Raw genomic sequence first — 17,906 nt, forward strand, 5'->3', positions numbered from 1 at the left:
ACTTTGGTCAAAGTGTCTGTGTCAAATTTCAGGGAAAAGGTAGAACATAAAAAAGATTTCAATTCCCATATCTCTGTTGTTGTTCAATTATTTCCACTGTATCTGACCCTTTATGGCCCCATTTGAACGTTTCCTTTGGCAAAGATATCGGAGTGGTTTCTCATTTCTTCTACAGTTCATTTTACAGATGAGGAAACTGAGGCAAATCGGATTAAGTGACCTTCCATGGATCATATAGCTAGTATGAATCTGAGACTGGATTTGCACTTAGGTCTGACTCCAGGGCTGGCCCTCAGTCCACTATTTCACCTAACTATTCCTTCCTTTTCTATAAAAGGACAATAATAGGTTTGTACTGGCTATCTCATGATGCTATTGCAATAAAAATATTTTGTCGATTGTAAAATGTGAATTATCAGTGTTATCATCCTCACTTTTATCTTAAAAGTACTTTAAATATAGTAACTCTAGATTTAAAAAAAACTAGCCTTAGTAAACAAAATGACTACTTACATATAAATCCTGCTGTTTTTATTTTCCCTCTAACATGACTTCCCTTATAAATAACATCAAATGTAATGTTCTTGAGGCTCTGCTTCTATAACTGGAAAAGAATTTTATGAGATCATTCCCTTCAGATAACATCTGTTGGAATTTTAGGACACATAGTACTTAATTACTTTATTTATTAGCAAAGTCTAACCAAAGAAAGTACTTTTGTTGGTCTTTCTCATTGTATTTCATACACACTATGTACTGGATTTATTTACCAAAGGAGATATGTCATAAAAAAAATACTGAGGAATCCAGGGAGCAGTTAGAGATCTAAATCTAAAGGGAATATTGTGGCTTTAATAGATGAGAACTAATTGTTAATACTGGACAGGCATTGAAATGTTTGTGCTAACAAGAGGTTATGTCATTCCTGCCTATTCTACTTTGTTAAACTTCTTTCAGATTGCATTCAATTAAGATTTATGAAGAAATATGGGTTAAACTCACACTGGAGAAACAGATGTGAAGGGGCTATGATATGTAGCACCAGAGAAAGTGCCCATAGTGATGAGATCACAAACCTATTGTTTCACTACAGTATTTTAAGTGTTTCTCTTTTTTCACATATAACACAAGGGGAATGTAACAATGTCTATGATCTCATCACAGTGGGTATTTGTTCCATGATTTTTGACTTTATTTCTCCATAAATACCCCAAAGAGAATCTATGCAAACTGCTAGAAAGTTCCCCGTAATTCTTTTAATAACTATTTATTATTCTTCATATTTCTCTTGGAGCAAAGGCAATGATTGCTATTGAGTCAAAAATTAACTCCAGATAAGTCAAGCAATCAGCAAGAGCCCTACTAAATACACAACCCATTGCAGGCAGTTTTTGTCCATTCCCCTGTAGTGGCTCCAACAGGCCAGTACCTTGCTACAGGATGCTCTTTCAGAGCCATGGCTACATTGGTGCCTGAGCCAAATAAAGTTAGAGAGTAACTACTGGTGGGTGGGATCATCACAAAATAAATTCAACAGCTACTCCTAGTAGAATTTCCCATTGGTACAGTGATTCAACAAATGTCTTCCAATAATATAACTTCAGGATTTAAGCCCCCTGAGGAAAGAGTAACAAGGAATGGAAGTAAAAAACAACTGAACCAATAAAATCTCCAAATAGAATAAAATAGCATTAAGGGTTTAGAAAATCCTAAGATAAAACTACATAAGAATTGAATAAGTTCAAATAATCCCAGAAAAAGAAAAAAATCATGAAATGATCAGAAAAACAATAACAGTAGTTGTAATATCTAATAAAAGAATTGAAGAAAGACTCTTGATTTCCAAATGGAATCTCCACTTTCACCAGACAATCACTAGACTTCCTTTCCTACATTTTCCTGATGACATCTTTTCACTGCTATTCTTCTACACAGTTACTCATTGGTTACATAGTGCAGCCTGTCATGCATCTCTTCTTTGCCCACTGTGTGTTTTTTGTTTTCAATTCCTTAGAAACTATTGTTGCATGTTTTTCCACCATATAATACTTTTGTATTAATAAATAATAAATAGATAAAAATGGGCCTCTATTTCAAAGAGAAATTTGAGGTCACTAAAGGAGCTTTATAATTTCCTAAAGGAAACGGACCCAGCTGTCCTCTTTTTGTTTAATCCTAGGCCTAATTATTCTTTTGCAAAGTCTTTCCCTGATGTACATACTGATGGAGAATTAATATAGCTTCCATATCTAACTGCATATCATAATGTGATAGATATATAATTTATTAAGCACTTATTGTGTGCCATGCACTGTGCTAATTATTAAAATACAAGCAAAAAGTCAATCCCTACTCTCAAGAAGCTTATGTTCTAATGGGGAAGACAGTACACAAAATGATCTTAAAAGGGGGTGGGAATATGGTTATTGGCAAGAAAGTAGAAAAGTCTGAAGAGTGAAGATTGTAGCCAGGTATGTCAAGAAATGGTGATCCCTTAAGGAACTCACCACTCAGTATAGAAGGTCACAGGGCAAAGGTATCTCCAAGTCATGAGGCCATTATAAGGAAATGGGAAAGTCTGGAGAATGAGAGCATAAATGAATGGGTAGATGAATGAATGGGGGTTCTTAACTGGGTAGATAGATGGATGGATAAATGCATATATACCCATTAGAGCGAGAGATAGAAAGATAGATGATAAATGATAGATATACAAAGTTATTTAGATTATTTATTTTTATCCTCAAAATAGCTCTGCAAGGTTTATTTTGCAACCATTACTCCCATTTTATAGATGAAGAAACTGAAGCTCAGAGGTAAAAAGTGATTTTTGAGTGGTAGTAAATGTTTGGAGATAAAAATCAAATTTAGTATTTCTTGACTCTAAACTAGCATTGTTTCTTTTATGTTATACTACCTTGATACTAGAATGAGTATGCACTATATTGAGAAATCAGCGAAAGAAGCTGTACATAACTTCTGGTTACATGAAGTCCAGGAAAAGAAAACTGGAAACTCTTACTGAAAATACAGCTGGAAAGAAAATAATATTGGGGTCCATATTAAAGAGATGAAGGAGATCAGAAAGTCTAACCATTTAAAAAGCATTAAACAACATTGTGGAAGATTGTTCTTCTTTTGTTAAGCCTTTATTTAGTTTTTAATGGCGGGTGTAAAGACCATTAATATGAGTCTAATTTATTAGATGTTCTGCTCCAAACAACATGCCTTTAGGAGAGGCTTTCAGCCAGCCTCACTTTTTTTGTTGTTTTTGTTTTCTCTTTAAAATGATAGAGTCGAAGTATTATTATTGATGTTTCATACTATGTTCAATGGAACACTGATATATTGCAAAAAAAAAAGTCAAGATGTTCCACTAACAATAAAGCTTTATCACACTTGGAAAGGGGCAGAATAGACACTCCTCAAAATCACACGGTGAATCTGAGAGACAAAGATACCTGAGGTTGAAGGTAAGCTATTGGGCTGTATTCACTAGCAATTAAAGCTCTTGTCTCTAACAATTTGCTTAATTTTGCTAGTCGGGGAGCATACTTATTTCAAAAGGCATTTAAGGAATAGAATAGCAAGAAAAGAAGCAATAAAATAACCTGCACACACAACTACTACTCACTCTCCTATTAACACACACATATTACTGAAAAGAGTGAGCATGCATAAGATATATGTGGAGTCGAGGACATATTCTTAGAGGGGCAAATCACACCTCTAGTTCTGCAGGACTTAAGGTTGCCTTGTGATGTCAGGTATTAACTGATGGATCGGTTCCTCACCAGTGTTACCTGGCAAATGATCTCTGCTAGAGTTATTCCTTAATGATCCTGTCATTGTTTCTGTTCACTGCTCTGTTGGTTCTGTAGTTGTTGCCAGGTAAGGCTCCATCGTGAGCTCTGGAAGGTCCTAACAACACAGAAAGGTATTAAATGTGGAATTGGCATCATTTCCCAAAGTATCCAACTTTTATCCAGTAAAGCATCAAAATAAGATAAGACCTTTTTTTCAGCTACAGTGTTTGAGGTACTTCCCAGCTCAGATAGTTGTTCCCCAGACAAGGAAGCCCCAATTCAACCTACCTACTCTCTGAGTATACAGTAGTCCCTCCAAAGCACAGTTCATCAGCTCAGACCAACACATTGTGATATTTGTGTGTGTGTGTGTGTGTGTGTGTGTGTGTGTGTGTGTGTGTGTGTTTCTCTCACCTGGAGGATATAAATAGATCAAAGCAAAGGCATTTACTGAAATAACATTTTAAGAAGAAGAGTAATAAAATATTTTCCCACAAACATGTTCTCTCCCAAATGGTATTTGTCATAAAAAAGAATGGACACATCTTGAATGCACATGTGGAGGGACAAATCATGCCTTGGATGCTTTGGGGCTGACAATGTCTTCTGGTGATATCATTGTGCTGGTCCCCCCAGCCTTGCCCTCACTGTTTTGCATGTAGCATGGAATCTCTACTAGACGTCTAATCCGTGGCAAATGTGTAACCATTTATAGAAATTATTATAATGTGTTATTCTCTCGTGGTTTGTGTTTGTTCACAACCTCTTACTCTCATGGTCACTGCCAAATGTGCATCTCCACTGGGAATGAGATTGTGAACTTTCTCTCTGCCTCCATATTCTAGCTTTAGATGGAGTTCAGCTACAATTCTGCCTCTTCATCATGAGAAGAAAAACCAACTCTGATGTCTACTGGTTAGATTATATAACTCTTCTCAAAAGGCAGAGCGAGAGCCTATGTGATTAATATTCAGTTAGAATAAACTAAGAAACAAAAAACAGGGTGCTTTTAGGAAATGTAAGTAGGTCATGTCTGTTTCTCTGAATCTTAGAAAAAAAAATTTTCTCCAAAGGGAGATTACTTCAGCTCAGTTTCAAGTTCTTCAGAAGAAGAGTATTAACTCTTAGTGCCTAAAGCTTACATCTATTTTTTTTTAATTCTAATTTTCTGTTCATTTTCATTCAGAGGTCTCCCTCTGACTTAGGGTAAGAAATTCTTGGTGGATCTCTGCTTCATTTCTGATGATTGTTCAACTATACCAGTCAGCATCCCTTAAAGAATATCCTTCTAGCAAATAGCCATATTAATCACATAATAAATACTTACTGACGATTGACTTAAATCAAGCATCTAATAACACTTGAAAAACAACTTATGGTGCTTCTTAGTCTAGCACTGACTGAATAAAAAATAACTCTGATGCATCGGTCTTTGTGTAATACACATAGAATAATCTGTGGCCCTTTAACTTCTTTGTTTTCTTCTATGACTTTTTTTAACCAACATCTATTCTTGGCAATTAGGTAAAACTGGACATTTTTAAAGGGGGAATCAAATCTATGTAACAAATAAAAGAGAAACAAAAGTACAATCAATAATATTTCCAAGTTGTGTTTAGCCTGATGCAGAGTAAATAATGAGCATATTGTTCCGAAAATATATGAAAGGATTTACAAACAGAAGACAGGAAATTGTAAAAGAAAACTTTAATTTTATTTTACAGAAAGATAAAAAAGGGAATTAAAGTAAATTGTAAGAAGGTAAATTTAAAAAAGCAAGACATCTTTTAATTTTAGTATAATATACAAAACTTTTGCTATTTATAAGATAAAATAAACAATTTAACAAGTTAAAGAGACAAAAGTTGATATAGTAAAAAGTGTTGGATTTGAAGTCATATAACCTTCATTTAAAATTCAGCTTTGTTCTTTATTTTATTAAGCAACATCATATCATCTTGCTGGACCTCAGTTTTCTCATCTTTAAAAGCAAGATATTAGATTAAGTACTCTTGAAAGTCTCTTTGAGACCTAAACCAAATATTATGTGCTTCCTCAATAAATAAATTATTTATGATATTTTTAATTTGGAAATAAATTTGGACCAAAAATGTAACTTTAAAAATCATGTTTCTGTTATTGAAGAACACTGGGAGAAATAGTAGAATATTTTAGAAAATAATTAACGATTTTACTGTTAGGTTTCCACAAAAGTTTTTTTTAAAGGAATTTAACCTATAAAAGTTTCAAGACTTACTGTACTACATGATCACTAAGGTCTCTACAAGTTCTAATATACTTTGACTAATTTTAATAGTTGACATTTAGATAACACCTCAAGGTTTGCAAAGTACTTTGTGTTCGTTGTATCATCTCATCTTCACAGTCAGAGGAAGCTTATTATTATCCACATTTTACAGATGGGGAAATAGAGATGGAAAGAACTAATGAATTTCTGAAACAGGATAACATCCAGGTCCTTCTAACTTCAAGGCCTTACTCTTTCCAGTGGTCCATGGTGCAACTCAGTGAATGTCTTGGTAACTCTATGATCTTTTAAACTTGTTCTAGCATTAGTTTCTTGCTTCCACCAGGAAATAAATATGCTAAATAGAGTGTGCTTCATTGGTAACCAGTAAAATCTACTTATTAAATGTGAGTTGAGGAGAGCTCCACAGTATGAGGGAGGTTTAGTGACACAGAGAGCAAACATTTGAGGTGCATAATATTTTAAATCATGAACTCAGAGCCACTCATTGGAAATATAAGTGGATAGACAGAAATAGCTCTGTAGGAGCAGCACTCCATGTACAGAGAGAGGATCATAGCACAGGGAGCAGGGGATGAGTAAAATAGCAATTATAAAACTCTACCTGATGACCTATACCACCACCCCTAAAACATACACAACACACACACAGTAGGAACTTTTTGGCATTCTGCACACTGCCTTGCATATAGTAAGAGGCCAAGAAATGCTTGTTGGATTTTTTTTTTGAATCAGATGAAACTGGCTTTTAGATTATTGTATAAGGGCACAAAATCGAGTTACCTAGGAGACAATAAGAAAATGTGTTTCTCTGCAGCAAAATATTTTTTAAATGGTATAATGTTCAGTGAGGAGTTGGAAAGAAACTGGCATTTTAACAGTAGGGGAGCTTAAAAAAGATTCATAAGCTAATACATGTATACACACACATATATATGTACACACACGTGAATATAAAATCAGCAGCTTTTATAGTCATCAGATAGAAAAAAAATTTAGAAAATTTTAAATGTGATTTCTCTTTTTTTCATGGTCAATTTGGTCATTTAAACTCTGGAAGTGAAGATGCTTGATCTCATGAAGACAGTCAATGATAACCAAAATAAATGCCATAGTAATTCATTGGTAATGTTTTAAGAACTATGTTTAGGGACTATACTTACATGGGCAATTATCCAGTTGATTTGGGTTCACCCATAGAATGACTTTATCTGAATTATGATGATAGTTCAAGTAGACAGCTAGATGGAACAACAAATAGAGTTCAGGACTTTGTGTCAGGAAAATGAGTTCAAATCCTGGCCATGGGCAAGTCACTGAACTTTGGTCTGTCTCATTTCTTCATCTATAAAATGAGGATAATAATAGCAACTCTCTCCAAAAGTTATTATTATTATACAATGAGACAAGGTTTTATCAAACAAACTTTAAAGCACTATAAAATACTAAATAGTATTATGCTATTAAGGGAAGGGAATAGGTCAGACTCATAGTTATTAGCACTCTATACCTCTGAAAATTAACTTGTATTTGCTTAGCCATCCACTTATAATCTTCCTAATTCAATAAAAACTCTATGAAGGTAGGGCCTGTTTTTGTTTTGCCTCTATAGAACTGCATAGTGCTTTGACCATAGGTGATCCTTAATGAATACTTATTGAATAAAACTGTCCATTTCATGTTATATTGGAGACACTCTAGTACTCAAGTATTGAAGCAGCAATAGGTATTGTGGCTGGTAAAAAGAAAATGAATACTGTCACCATAGAATTTAGTTTTGACTCCAGAAATCTATTGGCTGTGAGATCAGAGGCATATCATTTAGCTTTCCTATGAGCCTCAGTTTCACTATTTGTAAAATGAGAATAATAATCTGCTCCATCTACCCTATTGATTTCTTTTATTAAATGAAATTGAAATGATATAAATAATATAAAGAAACCTTGATGAGAAATTCATCTGGCAATCTACATGTGCCAATGTAGATCAGATCATCACCTGCTCCTCATTTCTGGGTCTTTGAGTAGTGTGGAGCAATGAGAGATTAAGCCATTTTGCCTAGAATTATTCAGCCTATGTGTGGCAGGACAGGGACTCAAGACTTAGGTTTTTCTAATTCCAAGGGAGGCTCTCCATTCGCCATGATGTATAACCAGTAATTTTATTAAGCATATAAAAATGTGAGTTTTTAGCAATGTAAGTTGCTATCAGAATTCTAGTTCTGCCAGTGTCTACATAAAAAACGACATATTTCTAAGCTTTGATTTCTTCAGTTAAATGCAGTTTTAAACTAAGACTTTGCTTATTTTGTTTGAAGTTTGATAATATATTACTTTTTAATGGCCAAATATTCTGAGTGATTGACAACTTCTTATTCATATGGTACATTAAGGAAGTCTCATTTCCATGGGAGAATGATATTCCACTAAGAACAGCTCCTGAGAAGAAAGAAGAGATGCATTTATGGTATTGGAAAGTAACAGTATTTCCTCTCTTAAAATCCTAGCACTGATCAAAAGAATGAAATCTAATTCTTGGTACATTTAACATCTTCAGAGGCAATCACACCTTTGGAAAGTTTATTCAAATGTTAGTAACAACCTTGAGCAATTTGGCTGGAAAATCTTATTAGTAATAAAAGTATAATTGAACTTGGATAATAAAGCATTAAGAAAAATTTCTGCTGGTGAGAGGTCTTGATAATTTTCCCAAAAGGTGATGGTAGCTATAAAGCCAATGCCCTCTCAGAGACTTAGAGTTTTATAATTATTACTTCTTTGTCTTAATCATCAGAATTTTTGAAGAGTTAGATCTTCCCAGAACATTTACCTTTTTTAGATGATTATCTTAAATGACCAAAAGGACCTTAGTTTCCTTTCATTCAGCTGTCCCAATGAGTTCATTGTCATAAAAAGCCCTATTCTTAGTATCACTCCCTAAAAGCTTTTAATTCAATGTTCCTAGTTATTTCCATCAAAAGCTAGAAAAAGTTGAGATTTCTCTATTTTCTTAGGAAGCAAATAAAAGCTCTTAAGCTTAAGCAAAGGGTCTGTATATAGTACCTACTGGGGTACTGCATGGCACAATGGAAAATGCACATGGGAAAAAAAAGAACTGTTTTAAAACTATCTTCAGATATTTGTTTTTTTTTCTGTGACAATGGGCAAATTACTTAACCTCTGTCTGCCTGTAATAGTACCAAATTTCCAGGTTTGCTATGAGGATCAAAGGAAATAGTAATTGTAAAGTGTTTAACACAATATCTGGCATATAGCAAATGCCAGAAAATAATAGTTTTACTATTATTTCAATTACTATTATTATTATTGTCATTACCTGTTACCCAGATTCCTCCTCTAGGTTCTAATCTGAGCAACTGGATCTTTATTTTTTTTGCCTTTAAAAAATAATTTTCTATTGCTCAGACTGCATTATGGGACTTGTATTTTTAGGTAAGGGAGAGAATCTATTACCTTCTGTTGTCCTTTTGAGATTTGCCTTATTCTTTAGGTTTTGACTAACTAGACTATTACTTAATTTCCTGTGGTGACTTTAGATATATCCCTGCTCCTTACCAAGCTTGTCACTATCATCTTTCTCCTGGTGTATTGCAGAAGTCTGTTGGTTGATCTCCCTGCCATGTCACCCTCCATTCCAGTCCGTTCTCTACTCACCTACAAAAGTAATTTTCTTAAAATCAAAATCTGCCCATTTTACATGCCCATTTCACACACCCTGCATTCAGTAACTCCAGTGGCTACCAGGATCAAATATAAAATCCATTGTTGGCATTTAAAACCCTTTATCCAATGAAGGACAAAATTATCATTCTTTGTAGAATTTAAGATGTTATGCTTAGAGAATCTTAAATATTCAACTAAAAAAACCTAGTTGAAATAATTAATGTTTACTAGAGTTGCAGGATATAAAATAAACCTATGTAAATCATCTGCATTTTTATATTATCAATAAAGCCCAGCAGCAAGAGATAGAAAAAGAAGCTCCATTTAAATTAATTATAGATCATATAAATTACTTGGATGTCTAACTTCAAAGATAAATCAAAGAATTACATGAATACAATTACAGAGTACTTTTCAAAAAATGAGACAGATCTAAACAACTAGAAAAGTACTAATTGCTCATGGGTTAGTTGAGTCAATAGAATAAAAATAACAATCTTATCTAAATTAATCTACTTATTCAATGCTATACCAAAGTACCTAAAATTATTTTAGAGCTAGAAAAATTAATAAAAATCCATCTGAAAGAACAAAAGACAAATAATATCAAGGAAATCAATGAAAAGAAATGTGAAAGAAGGTGGCCTAGTCATATAAGATCAAATTGTATTACTAGGCAATGATCATCAAAACAATCTGATACTAGCTAAAAAACTGTTGGCTCAGTGGTATAAATTGACAACACAATACATAGTAGCAAATAACTACAGTAACTTGATTTTTGATAAACTCAAAGATTCAGGCTTTAAGGGCAAGAAATAACTATTTCACAAAAACTGTTGGGAAATGTGAACATCTAGGTGGCTTCTTGGATTGAGAGTCAGACCTAGATCCTGGCAGTCCTAGGTTCAAATCTGGCCTCAAATGCTTCCTAATTTGTAGGACTTTGGACAAGTCATTTAACCCCCATTGGCTAGCCCTGTCTTGGAATCAAAATACAATATTGATTATATGATAGAAGGGAAGGGTTTAAAAATTTGCTGGGAAAAGTGGAAAAATTTATAACAGAGACTGTATATAGACCAACATCTCACCATATATCAAGATAAGTTTAAAATGAATATATGGTAGACATAAAAGATGCTGCCATAAGCAAATTAGAAGAGCATTTGATAATTTACCTAATAAGTCTATGGATGAGGGAAGAATTTATGATCAAATAAGAGATAGCATTATAGAATATAGAATGGATAATTTTGATTATATTAAATTAAAAATATATTTTGCATAAACAAAAACAACGCAACTAAGATTAGAATAAAATCTGGGGAAAATTGTATAGCAAGATGCTCTTATAAAGGGCTTTATCTCAAATATAGAGTGAACTGAGTGAAATATATAAGAATACAAGTTATCCTTGAAAGTATAAATGGTATCATTGATATGAACAAGCAATTTTCTGATCAAGGAATCAAGGCTATCTATAGTCACATAAAAATGCTCTAAATAATTCTTGATTAGGGAAATATAAATTAAAACAACTCTGAGGTACCACTTATCATATTGGTTTGTTAGACGAGACAAGGAAAGCTATAAATGTTGGAGGGAATGTGGGAAAATTGGGATACTAATGCACAGTTGATGGAGTTGTGAATTGATTGAAGCATTCTGGAGAACAATTTGGAACTATGTACAAAGATCTTTATTATTTATTATTATACCCGTCTATCCTACAATACTATTATTAGGTACATATTCCAAAGAGATTTTAAAAAGGGAAAAGGGCCTTTTTATAATAAGATATTTATAGCAGCTCTTTTTGTACTAGCAAAGAATTAGAAATTGAAGGGTTGTCCATCAGCTGTATAATTGCTAAATAAATTGTGGTTTAAGATTGTAATGGGGTATAATTGTACCATAAGAAAAGACAAAATAGATAAATGCAAAAAAAATAAACTGGAAAAACTTATAAGAAGTGATGCAGAGTGAAGAGAGAAGAACCAGGAGAATGTTTTTCACGGTGACAATCAAGTACAATGACCAATTGTGATTGACTTAACTGTTAATAGCAATGCAAAGATCCAAGACAAACTCCAAGGGACTCATTATGAAAAAGGCTGTTCATTGCTATAGAAAAATTGATGAAATCTGAATATAGATTCAAGCAAGCTATTCTTAACTTCCACCATAATTTTTTTCCCTGGAATGAGTGATATGTTTCTTTCACAATATAATAAACATGAAAAAATGTATTGTATAATAATACACGTATAACCTATATCATATTACTTGCTGTTTTAGAACAGAGTGAGTGGGAGGGAGAGAATATGGATCACAAAATGTCAGAATGGTTATTGAAAATTGGACCAACATGCAATACAATGTAAAGAATAAAAATCTTAAATAAAACAAAGAAATGGTGAAGATGATTTCAGAAAAACCTAGAAAGATCTACAAGAATGATGCAAAGTGAAATGAGCAAAACCAAGAGACAATTGTACACAATAATAGCAATACTGTATGATGAACAATTATGAATAATTTAGCTATTCTTAGCCTTACAATAGTCCAAGACAATCAGTAAGAACTCATGATGAAAAATGTGATCTGCCTCCAATGAAAGAACTGACGGAGTCTGAATGCAGAGTGAAATATATCATATTTCAAATTATTTTTTTGTTCAAGTTCTCTTCCACAAAATGACTAACATGAAAAAATATTATTATCAGACATATAAAATCTATATCAGATTGTCTCCCATCTTGGGTAGAGGGACAGACAGAGGAAGAATTGGCCTCAAGATTTAAAAAAAAGGTACAAAGTATTTTTATAATATACTTGAAGAAATAAAATAATGTTATTCTGTAAAAACCTTCACAAATTGGCCCTTTCTTATTTTTCCAGTTTTATCTTATTTTATTATTACTTTGATCTATACAATATAGCCATGTTTACCTTGTTATTTCATCTAGACACCACTCTGCCAGGAGCCACTCAGAGAAATAGGGTCTTTAATAGGGTCTCTTATCTGATTCCCAACAAGTTAATACAGCTGGCAAAGTCCTGTACTGATTCTTGTAACCTGAACAATTGGGCCATAGGATGGATGGCTTATCCAAAACATCTGACCCCTCTCTATGACTTCCTTCTGATCAATTCTTTTTATTACTGAAAGCATTATAATCTAGTTTTTTAGGATAGCCTCAAGTCCCATAGAAAAATCCCAAGTACCCTATAATAAACAAGCATTTAATGAGTTAACAGCCCTTTCTCTCAGCTGAGAATAGCAGAAAATAGCAGAAGCTACTTGTATCTTTTCCTCTCTGCTTTAGATGTCCCAAGGACCCTACATGACAGGACCAAGCAAATTCCATTCTCACTTCAGTGCCTTCCCACACTGAGCTATACCCCACAATCTTAAAGATTCATTCTTTAACCTTGAACAGTGTCTCATCCCAGTATAATCTACATGAGAAAAAAATTGTATGCTATATGCCAGCTGTGATGTAATTCTTTAACCATGAGTGTCTATACAGCTTTTGATTTCAAATGTACTTTGTAGAAAAAACTGTTATTGGAAAAATGTATAAAATAAACCACAAGCTCAAGGATTTTTGGAGCAGTCTTGAGCTACTATGTTAGACTGAAAGTTCCCAGTTTCTGCTTCTTTCTTTCTCACCTAAACCATTCACCTTTCCAGACCCCTGGAGCTGCCGGCTGGCTTCCAGCACCACTCCATCTCTCTATGACATTACTTTACATTGAATGCCCCCCATACGTAGCATTCTCTCTTTACTTACCTCTACTTCCTGGATTCCCAAACTTCATCCAAGATTCAACTTAAATCCCACGTTCCTTGAACCCTTTCCTTTTTCTTCTCCTCTCCCTTGACAGTATCTTCTCTCCGATATGAATGACTTTCTATTTACTTTGTATATATATATATATATATATATATATACATATATATATATATATGTATATATATATATATATGTGTGTGTGTGTGTGTGTGTGTATGTATATATATTTTAATAGGCTGTTTGCATATTGGCTCACCCATTAGTATATGAGCTCCTTAAGGGCAAAACCTATATTTTTGCCTTTCTTGATATCTCTTGCACTTAGCACAGAGTTTAGAATATAGTCATTAATTAATGCTTCTTGACAATGATGATGATGATGTCTGAGACCTTAGACCTCCAGGTGTGCTTCTTCCTTATGATCCCTGACTTCCTATGCTTCTACCTTTCAACTCTTACAATGCCTTTCATCATGTCCTACTTTGTTATTCTTTCCTTTGAAAGAGAAAAAGTTTCACCCTCCATTTGTTGGCAGATGTACGCTATAAATTTCACCTTTTTGTTAAATATTATAAATTAAAATGGGGAATCTTAATGAACAAAAGCAAGAGGTCTCTGTCCATTAATATCTATTGGCTACAGCTGTTGAAATCAGCAGTGAGACTAAGGATAGCTCATATGGTGAGAATCAGTAAAATTCATATAAAGATATCCTATTTCACTCTGAACTATCACAGATATTTCAGTTTGGTGCCAGGAGTATTTGACTCAAGTCCAGATTATATCCTTTTATTTTTAGCAATAGATCACCTAAGAACTATAAAATCAAAGGAAAATAAATTAAATTGGGGCAGATTATTATTATTATTATTATTATTATTAATATAGCAACTGACTTTCATATAATATTTACTATGTGCCAGGCATTGTATTGTTTTACAAATATTATCTTTTTTTAAACCCTTAACTTCGGTGTATTGTCTCATAGGTGGAAGAGTGGTAAGGGTGGGCAATGGGGGTCAAGTGACTTGCCCAGGGTCACACAGCTGGGAAGTGGCTGAGGCCGGGTTTGAACCTAGGACCTCCTGTCTCTAGGCCTGACTCTCACTCCACTGAGCTACCCAGCTGCCCTACAAATATTGTCTTATTTGAACCTTACAATAACCCTAGAAGGTATATGCCATTATTATTTCCACTTCACAGATAAGGAAACTAAAGAAAACAGAGGTTAAGTGGCTTATCCAGAATCACACAACTAGCCTGAGGACCAGCACACTTTCAGCTACACCTCCTAGCTATCCTTAAAAATAAGTAAAAGAGAAAATATAGAAGTAAATAATAGAGAAAATTAAGCAATAGAATCATTCTAATTCCTGCTTGGGGAACAGTACCCCACAAACTCCTATACTGATTAAAAGACAATTCCCCATACTCCTGGATGAGTTTTGTCCCTGTTAAAATCTTATTTATTTGCTTCCTTCTCAGAAAGATCCCCAGTTCTCACTCATGGATGGTTTAAAAATCATCTCTTCTCCCCACCAGAAGGCAGACTGTGTCTCTCCCCAGTTCCACACAATGCACTTATTTTTGCTAAGTGTTTATGAGACTAAGAAAAATATCTCATGGTATCTTTTCAGGGGGTGCCCAAGGCATGAAAATTTCCCTAAGACTTATGGAAGTTTCAAGTAGTACCCTCACTTTCTACAGATATATCGTGGCAGGTACACAGCATAATGCATGGAATTCTAGACTTGCAGACAAGAAGACCTCAGCTCAAACTCTATCTCAGACACTTAATAGCTCGGTGACCCTAGACATGTCCCTTAAACTCTCTCATTCTCAGTTTCTTCATCTTTTAATTTAGGTTAATAATGGTCTTTATATCATAAAACTATTGTGAGAATCAAATGAAATACCATGTGTAAAATGTTTTGGAAACTTAAAAACATTATAGGCACAGTGGAGGACTGGCCTTGGAATTAGGACACCCTGAGTTCAAATCCAGTTTCAGACACTTATTAGCAGCATGACCCTGGGCAAATCATTTAACCCTGTTTGTCTTAGTTTCCTCATCTGCAAAATGAGCTGGAGAAGGATCTCTGTTTTCTTTATGTCTTGGTTATGATGGCAAAATTAATCATACAGTTATAAAATATTAGAGATATAAAGGCCATCTAAGACCATCTGTCTATTTGCTCATTTTACTGATGAGGAAGCTAAGCCCAAAATATGTGATTTTCCCCAGTGCCACCCAATGATTACTTACCCCCAGATATTTAAAGCTTCATAGCTTGGAGAGTCTTCAATGCCTCTTTTTTGAGGGGAGAGGAAGAAATGTGAGAACACACTTTAGTCCCTTTCAATTCCATAGCTATTCACAAGAAAGAACACAAACCAGGATAATGTATGTATCATCTCTACTCAAGCAGCTCATTTTGGCATGACAGAATGATGGATGCAATCTTTCTATATATACATTTGAAAGACAGGATTCCAGTCTCAAAGGAAGACTGCTATAAAATGATATCTCTTTCAGAGATTCTTGTTCTCAGTCAAGGCAGACAACATATTCTGCTTCCTCACAAATGATGAGATATTAACTGTTCCTCATGTCATAAGCATAAAGAAAATGGACAATGTTTTCATTAAAAAAAAGAAATGTGCAAGAATAATTCTCAGTCCTAGCCATGACATCTGCTGCCTGTTATAATCAAGTTCATAAAAATTCTAGCCATGTATTCTGTACCAAATAATCACTACTGAATTGAATATTGAAATTCTTTAGCAAGAGTCAAGGAGAAACCAAATATTAGCTTTGCTATGCAATGGGAAGAATTTTTTTTTCCATTTTCAAAGTGAAATTTATATCAGTCAATATTCAATTTAATAAACATTTATTAAGCAAACATTGTGCTTGGCATTGTGCTAGACTCTAGAGACCCAAAGTCAAAACCCAATCATTCTCTGCCCTGAAGAAATTTGTGTTCTACTTGGTGTGAGGAGGTAGTGTGGGAGAAAGGGTTATTGAAATCTTCTTAAATGGAGAGAGGGGAAGATCAGGAAGAAAGGAAAGATCAAGTACAAGGTAGCATCTCTGCTGTGCCCAGAAAGAAGGTAGGCATTCTATGAGGTGAAGGGGCAGAGGGAAATATGTTCCAAACATGGGGATCAGTTGTGAAGGGGCACCAAGGTGGAAAGGAAAAGGAATGGCATAGATTGTGAATAGCTAGTAGATTCACTTCACCTGTATACATAAAAGGAAGGATTATGAAGGGAAGGTGGGAGACATATTCTGGAGGTCTTACATTGCCATACTGGTGTTTTTGGTTTTGTCTTGTCTTGAAATCTTAGTAGAAACAGAGAGCCATTGAAGTCTTTTCAATAGTGGGAATGATATGGTTAGACTTTTGTTTCAGGAGTATCCATTTGTTAACTGTTTAGAGAACAGACAAGAAAGAGGAGTACATATTGTTCAGCACCCCATTCCTCCCTCAAGTTGAATGGAAACTCCTCAAGGATGAGGCTCGTTTACCAATTTATCTTCATTTCTCTATCACCTAGTATATTACTTTGTGTTTTATATGTTTAACAAATGCTTGTTGGCTAAATCGTGGCATTAAAACTGGGGTTAACAAAGCATATGTTAACTTTTCTCAATAGCTGGAAAAGGAACCTACCCATATAAAAATGGAAATACTTTCTCTATTCCTTAAGGTACAACAATGAATAAAGCAGAGCCCTTTTACTCCAGGGATTTTAGAGACTGATTCTTTTCTGACACTTGAGGATATTCCATGGCTTAGATGAACACAACATCAGATTTTCAAATGTTACAACCCAGAGGGAGATAAAAATAAATGTGGCCTTGAGTTAGCTAGACAAAAATAAAAACAAAAATCAACCTCACAAGTATAAAGTGGAGATGGGGTAGGGGTGGGAGGACAGATAGTCAACTGCTCTTCTGAAAATGATTGATGAGGATTTAGTGGTTTGCATGCTCAATATGAGTCAGGCAGTCAGAGATGCAGCCGCCCAAAAAGCTAATTTGATCTTGGACTGCAGTAAGAGGGATATAGCTTCCAGGAATAGTGAAGTGATGGCCCCACTCTTTTGCTCTTGTCAGAGCTCATTTGGAGTATTGCATTCAGTCCTGGACATTCTATTTTAAGAAGGACATTGATAGGTTGGAGAGTGGTCAGAAGGAGTGACTAGTAAAGAGCCTTGAGTCCATGCCACAGGGTGATGGATTGAAGGAAATGGATGTGTTTAGTTTGAAGAAAAGAAGTGGTGAAGAAGCAATAAGGGAAATGAGGATAGCAGCTTTAAGGTATTTGAAGAGCTGTCA

Source organism: Gracilinanus agilis, chromosome 2 (genome assembly GCF_016433145.1).
Source record: "Gracilinanus agilis isolate LMUSP501 chromosome 2, AgileGrace, whole genome shotgun sequence".
Lineage (NCBI taxonomy): Eukaryota > Metazoa > Chordata > Mammalia > Didelphimorphia > Didelphidae > Gracilinanus > Gracilinanus agilis.